Source organism: Geotrypetes seraphini, chromosome 6, assembly GCF_902459505.1.
Source record: "Geotrypetes seraphini chromosome 6, aGeoSer1.1, whole genome shotgun sequence".
Classification (NCBI taxonomy): domain Eukaryota; kingdom Metazoa; phylum Chordata; class Amphibia; order Gymnophiona; family Dermophiidae; genus Geotrypetes; species Geotrypetes seraphini.
Window position 1 is genome coordinate 167,953,560 of NC_047089.1, and position 6,116 is coordinate 167,959,675.

General features: G+C 40.6%; 1 pseudogene; it reads left to right on the forward strand.

Annotated features, from left to right (window-relative positions):
- Positions 1-389: 389 nt before the first annotated feature.
- LOC117362921 lies at positions 390-1,007 on the forward strand (annotated as a pseudogene).
- Positions 1,008-6,116: the final 5,109 nt, after the last annotated feature.

Here is a 6,116-nt window from a genome sequence, read left to right on the forward strand (position 1 = left end):
TTCTTCAAACTTTCAAAAAATAAAAGAACAAGAGGGCATTCGGAAAAGTTAAAAGGGGACAGATTCAAAACGAATGCTAGGAAGTTCTTCTTTACTCAATGTGTGGTGGACACTTGGAATGCGCTTCCAGAAGACATAATAGGGCAGAGTACGGTACTGGGGTTTAAGAAAGGATTGGACAATTTCCTGCTGGAAAAGGGGATAGAGGAGTATAGATAGAGGATTACTGCACAGGTCCTGGACCTGTTGGGCCGCCGCATGAGCGGACTGCTGGGCATGATGGACCTCAGGTCTGACCCAGCGGAGGCATTGTTTATGTTCTTACGAGTTTTGAAAAGACTGAATCAGGAGCCTGGGGCACTGTGCCTGGAATCCACACAAGTCCGGCCATGGGTTCACTGGTTCTGCTGATTCAGGGGATCTTGGTGATTGTGAAGTATACTCTGGCTTCTCAAAGTCCAGCCACTGCAGTGGAGGAAGAAGTGTTCCTAAATGATTGGGTAGCGCACAGATTTCTGGGCCACAAACTGCTCTATAATCACTGGGATTTTCAGATCTTTACTCCAGACAACCTGGAATGAGAGTGTACGGAAGAGGTGTGCAACTATGAGGAGGCCCGTTTCGAGGATGACCAGATTACTAAACAATTCTGGGACAAGTATCCTCATAACAGAAAACGTGGGGATTCAGCAGTCACGTTTGTAATCAATGTGACCAGACTGGTGGCTGGGCTCATTGCTACCATAGTTCTGCTGATCATGAGAGCTGTTGTTGCACTTTACTGTGTAAAATACAGAGCCAGAGAGCGGAGTCAGGGAAGAGTGCCTGTGAGTTTAACCAGTAGTGCGCTGCCTTCAGAAGATGTACCCTTGACTCGGCTCCCAAGACACCAGCCAGAAGCACCAGGACTACCATCCTATGAACAGGCACTTGAGGCCTCAGGAACCTATGATGCACCTCCTCCACCATACCAAAGGAATGCTGTCCATTATGCTCAACCCAGCTAAGGGAAAAGAAGGCATATAGGATCACCAAGTTTCACCCTTCAAGGAACTTAAGAGACAGGGTGTGTGTATGTGAAGTCCAAGTATTACCAACTGACATTTGACTGGTCGGTGATATGGATGTCTGAGATTCTTTTTTTCATTTACAAAAACACCCACTATGCTATGCATTTTCTGTTATGCAAGTGCTTTAGCACATGTTTATGTTTATTGTTTATTAAAAACTTTCTATACCACATAATACGCTAAAAAAGGATCCAATACATATATAATACATATTCATCAAGTAAGGAACTCCATTTAAAAATAGGATAGAAAAGAGTAAAAGCAAAGTTAAAAATAAATTTTCTAAAATACTAAACAATCAACATCTCCATCATAATAATTCTAATATCAATTCTAATAAAAACAATCAAATCTCAATAAACCATAATTAATACATACAATTTTTTTAAAAATATGTCTTTCCATATCAAAAATTAATCATTACCTCAATACAAATTACAGAGTACAGTCCCAAACTCAATTATTCAATTTGAGAAAGCCAATTGAAAAAAGTGCGCTTTAGGTGTCTTTTAAAGTTTCTATGATTCTTCTTTTCTCAAATGTAAATTATTCCATAACCGTGGAACTAAATAATAGAACGCACAATCTCTAGTTGACTCAAGATGTGCCTTTGAGATATGAGAAACAACTACCCTGTTGTCATTCAAAGATCATAGTAAACGTCTTTGGGCATAAAATAACACCAATTTAGAGAGATATGAAGGCTGTAGCTGATGCTCTATGTGCCAACATCAAAATCTTAAATTTAATCCTAAATTCCATTGGTAACCAATGGAATTTTAAATACAGAGGTGTCACGTGATCACGAATATACTCATGGCCTAATAATCTGCATGGGGGTATTTACAGAGAAGAAACAGAAAGTAGCAACATTAACATAAGAACATAAGAATTGCCACTGCTGGGTCAGACCAGTGGTCCATCGTGCCCAGCAGTCCACTCCCGTGGTGGCCCCTAGGTCAAAGACCAGTGCCCTAACAGACCAGCCCTACCTGCATACATTCCGGTTCAGCAGGAACTTGTCTAACTTTGTCTTGAATCCCTGAGGGTGTTTTCCCCTATAACAGCCTCTGGAAGAGAGTTCCAGTTTTCTACCACTCTCTGGGTGAAGAAGAACTTCCTTAAGTTTTTATGGAATCTATCCCCTTTTAACTTCTGAGAGTGCCCTCTCGTTCTCCCTACCTTGGAGAGGGTGAACAACATGTCTTTATCTACTAAGTCTATTCCCTTCATTATCTTGAATGTTACGATCATGTCCCCTCTCAGTCTCCTCTTTTCAAGGGAGAAGAGGCCCAGTTTCTCTAATCTCTCGCTGTACAGCAACTCCTCCAGCCCTTTAAACATTTTAGTTGCTCTTCTCTGGATCCTTTCGAGTAGTACCGTGTCCTTCTTCATGTACGGTGACCAGTGCTGGACGCAGTATTCCAGGTGAGGGCGTACCATGGCCCAGTACGGTGGCATGATAACCTTCTCTGATCTGTTCATGATCCCCTTCTTAATCATTTCTAGTATCTGTCAGTTTTGTAAAATGTAAGGATGGTCGCGCCCCCACAATGTTAGGTGGTAGGGGTTAAGTGAAATGCGCACTGACCAACGCCAGGTCCCAGGTTCAGTTCCCTCACCGATGACTCACCAGGAAGTAGAATCAGAGGCACAGCCAGAGGTTTTTGCATAAATAATATATTATAGAAATAGTCTTACAGAAAAGTAATATTTATAAGCATTACAATTAAGCAGAGAGCATTACACTTAAATAGAGAGCCCAGCAGTTCCCCTGCCTTACAGAGTCCAGAAGGAATTGAGTGTGAAGTTTCAGGGAAAGGCAGAGAGAGAGAGAGGGGGATGGGTTGATGTTTCGTGTTCCATAGATAAAGAGAAGGATAGACAGAGAGATAGAGAGAGCTCAAGAGAGAACCAGAGTGCCGAGCCAAGATAGAAAGAGAGAGAGAGGGCCAAGACCCCTCTCCTGTTAGCTTGATAGGAAAAGAGACACAGATAGCTCCATAGAAAAAGAGACATATTGATAGAGCAGAGAGCAGGCTTTTATACTTTGGAATCTTATTCTGACTAGAGAAAATATTGTATCTCCCAGTATCTTTCTGTTTAGAATTTGTAAACTGTTTGAGACAATGGTCAATTCAATTGACAAAGGAGAGTGTGACATCTGCAAGCATGGTGATGGGATTAAGTCTCTGGCTTGATCTGTGCACCATTGTCCCAAGCACCCTCTTAATCAGACATTAACACCTTTTAGCTAGTCATGATTCAATCAGGGAAACTTAAAACCATATCAGGGAAACTTAACACAGTCTTCCTGCACTAAGGGTCTATCTGCCTTCCCATGCCAGAGCCAGATTGATATAATCTCCCATAGGCCTCTAGGCTGACATCTCCCATAATTTTTTTATTTTTATTCTTTGAAATGAGGGCAAGCTTGTGGTACCTCCAACAGTACGTCCCCTGTCTTGCAGAATCTCCAAGCTATGAAGATAGGTTGTATAGTCCATAAACAGTTCCCATTATGAGTTCAAACCTCTATCTTAGGTTGTATAGGCCATCATCTGGGCGGGGATCCCAGTATGCTTATATCTTACCCGTCGTTGAGCGAATGAACGGTGCATAAGGGATGCAGGAAGCTTTTTCAGGAGGTTCAGGTATAAAGGTACCAAGATGTCATAAGAGAGAGTATCTAAGTATGGGATATGGGAAAATATTATGTCTGACCCTGGTAATGGTAATGCAATAGGCCATGCCAAATTAAAACCAAATTAGAAAGTGTCAGAGAAGATACTGGAAATACATGTATAACTACCTTAAAAGTTAGAAGGAAGCTTGTGAGATAAAGAAAAGTACATGTGTTTCACTTTACAGGAAAGGTAAATCATAATAATAATTAAGATAATGATAGGGTGAATTAAAACATTAAATACGTGGTTTGCAGTGGGCGAATACCCAAAGAAAAGTTTCCAAACTGAGACATGAGCGTCTCGTAGCAAATTTTGTGCAATCTGTCCATTTAAAAAAGTGATAGTATGATTCACTTCTTTGGAGGTTTTCTTAAGTTGTTCAATGTAAGTATGGAGTTCAGTAAAGTTCAGCAGCTTGTGGAATGTCTCATTCCCCATACCAAGAGGTAGTGGATGTACAGCATATGAAATAAAGTCTGGAATGTCCATAGAATAGGTTAAATAGGTGGAATTGTACAGCAAAGCGTTCTTAGGAAGGTGGCAATATCCGAGACATTGTGGACAGCATGTGTGTAAAAGTCTTTGCAGTCAGGGTGCAGGAAGATGAATTAGTCCAGCAGGAACCGGCAGTCTCTTTAAACTGGTTAGATGCACACTTGGGATGAAATGATGTTTGCACAGGATCTGATGTTTGCACAGGATCTTTCAGTCACTGGAAATTAGTAGTATTCACCCTTGAGATGAAATGATGTCTGTGCATAAAGGGAGGGATTTGAAAAGAGTCCCGATATCATTCAGCAGCTGTACTCCAGTGTGATCCAAATAAGAGATAGAAAATGGAGGAGAAACCATGTTGCCAGTACTGAATGTATATATATATATATATATATATATATAAAGAGAGAGAGAGAGAGAGAGAGAGAGAGAGAGAGAGAGAGACCAGTTGCCTGTACTGAATGTGGCAACATGTAACAATATTAATGCATTTACTTGGTATAGTTATGGCAAAAGAGAGGCAATATTCAGGTACTTAAGGTTCTTAATCAGACATTCCAAAAAGATATGTTTTTGTGTGCTGCATATAACTATTATGGCACTTCAGAGAGACCATAATTCTGTACTGAATGTATATATATATATATATAAAAAAAATGATGTCAGAAATATGTACTGAATCTAGTGAGGATCATAGAATAAACACGGTATAGATATAGAATAAAACCTTTTCTTAAAAAAATATAACCCCTAACTAAGCTACATTTAGCATATGCAAATTATAGGGAAAAAGAACATTGTGCAATTGGGCTAGTTAAAAAAAAAAATGGGGAAAAGAGCTCTAGAAATGGCCAATGATATGTATCCTGGGGTACCCCCTAAACTAAAACAAATAGACATAAGACAGACCACATGGCACAGACCACATAAAACACAAATTTTGAGGCGTCCATCTGCCAAGTGTTCAGGGCTGAATTTAACTCTGCAAATAAACACATTGTGATAGAAAAAAAAAAAAAAACAGCAAAGATGAACACCTGAGTAGTACAAATAATGCATATCATAACCATCTCATATTCAGAAAAGGCATAAAGCTAATGTCTTCTTTGGAACGTCTCTATCTCTGCAGTGATAAAGAGGAACCTTGGAAAACATTAGAAATATCTTTGTGCCAAAATTGGTCTGGGATGGCTATATCTGAACTGCTGCTAAGAAAAAGAAAAAAAAAACATTTCAAATTAGCAACATCCTCAAGGTCACTTAGAGCAAACTTTGTCCATGTTCCATTCAGGCCGACCTGGACCACATGTCTGCCACCTGGGTCCCACTGCACTCGGAGGAATGGGCACTGTGGTGTAGAAGTCAGGTGCAGGCTAGATTTGTCTTCTTTTGTCTGCACTGTCGTGTCCTGGCATTCAGAGGCAAGGGGCAAATTCCGAAAATCATTAGTCATGTCTAGGACAGAGAAAAATGCACATTTAGGGTTAAATTTCACAGTAATGTCAGAGCAAGAGGCAGCCACTGGCACTACAGGCTTTGAAATCTTAGTTAGGGCCTGAGAGTGTATAGTGAGCCTAACAGAGCCCTCTGATTTAGCAAATGACCCAGTTAGAGAGCCACATGCTAAAGAGATAGGTCCACTCAGACCCCTCTCCTCCATCTTAGGCACCAGTTCTGTTGCTGGAGGAAGTACTGGATGCTGTGTTTGTGGTTCAGGATCATTGCCCTCAAACAAAATTTCTGTGTACCTTTTCCCACAATCTTGTGGCCAAACTGAAACATCTGCAGCCTCTGAGTGAGTTACACTATGATCATGCTTCTGCACTAGCATGCTACACTGTGTGGCTAATTGCACAGGAATAAC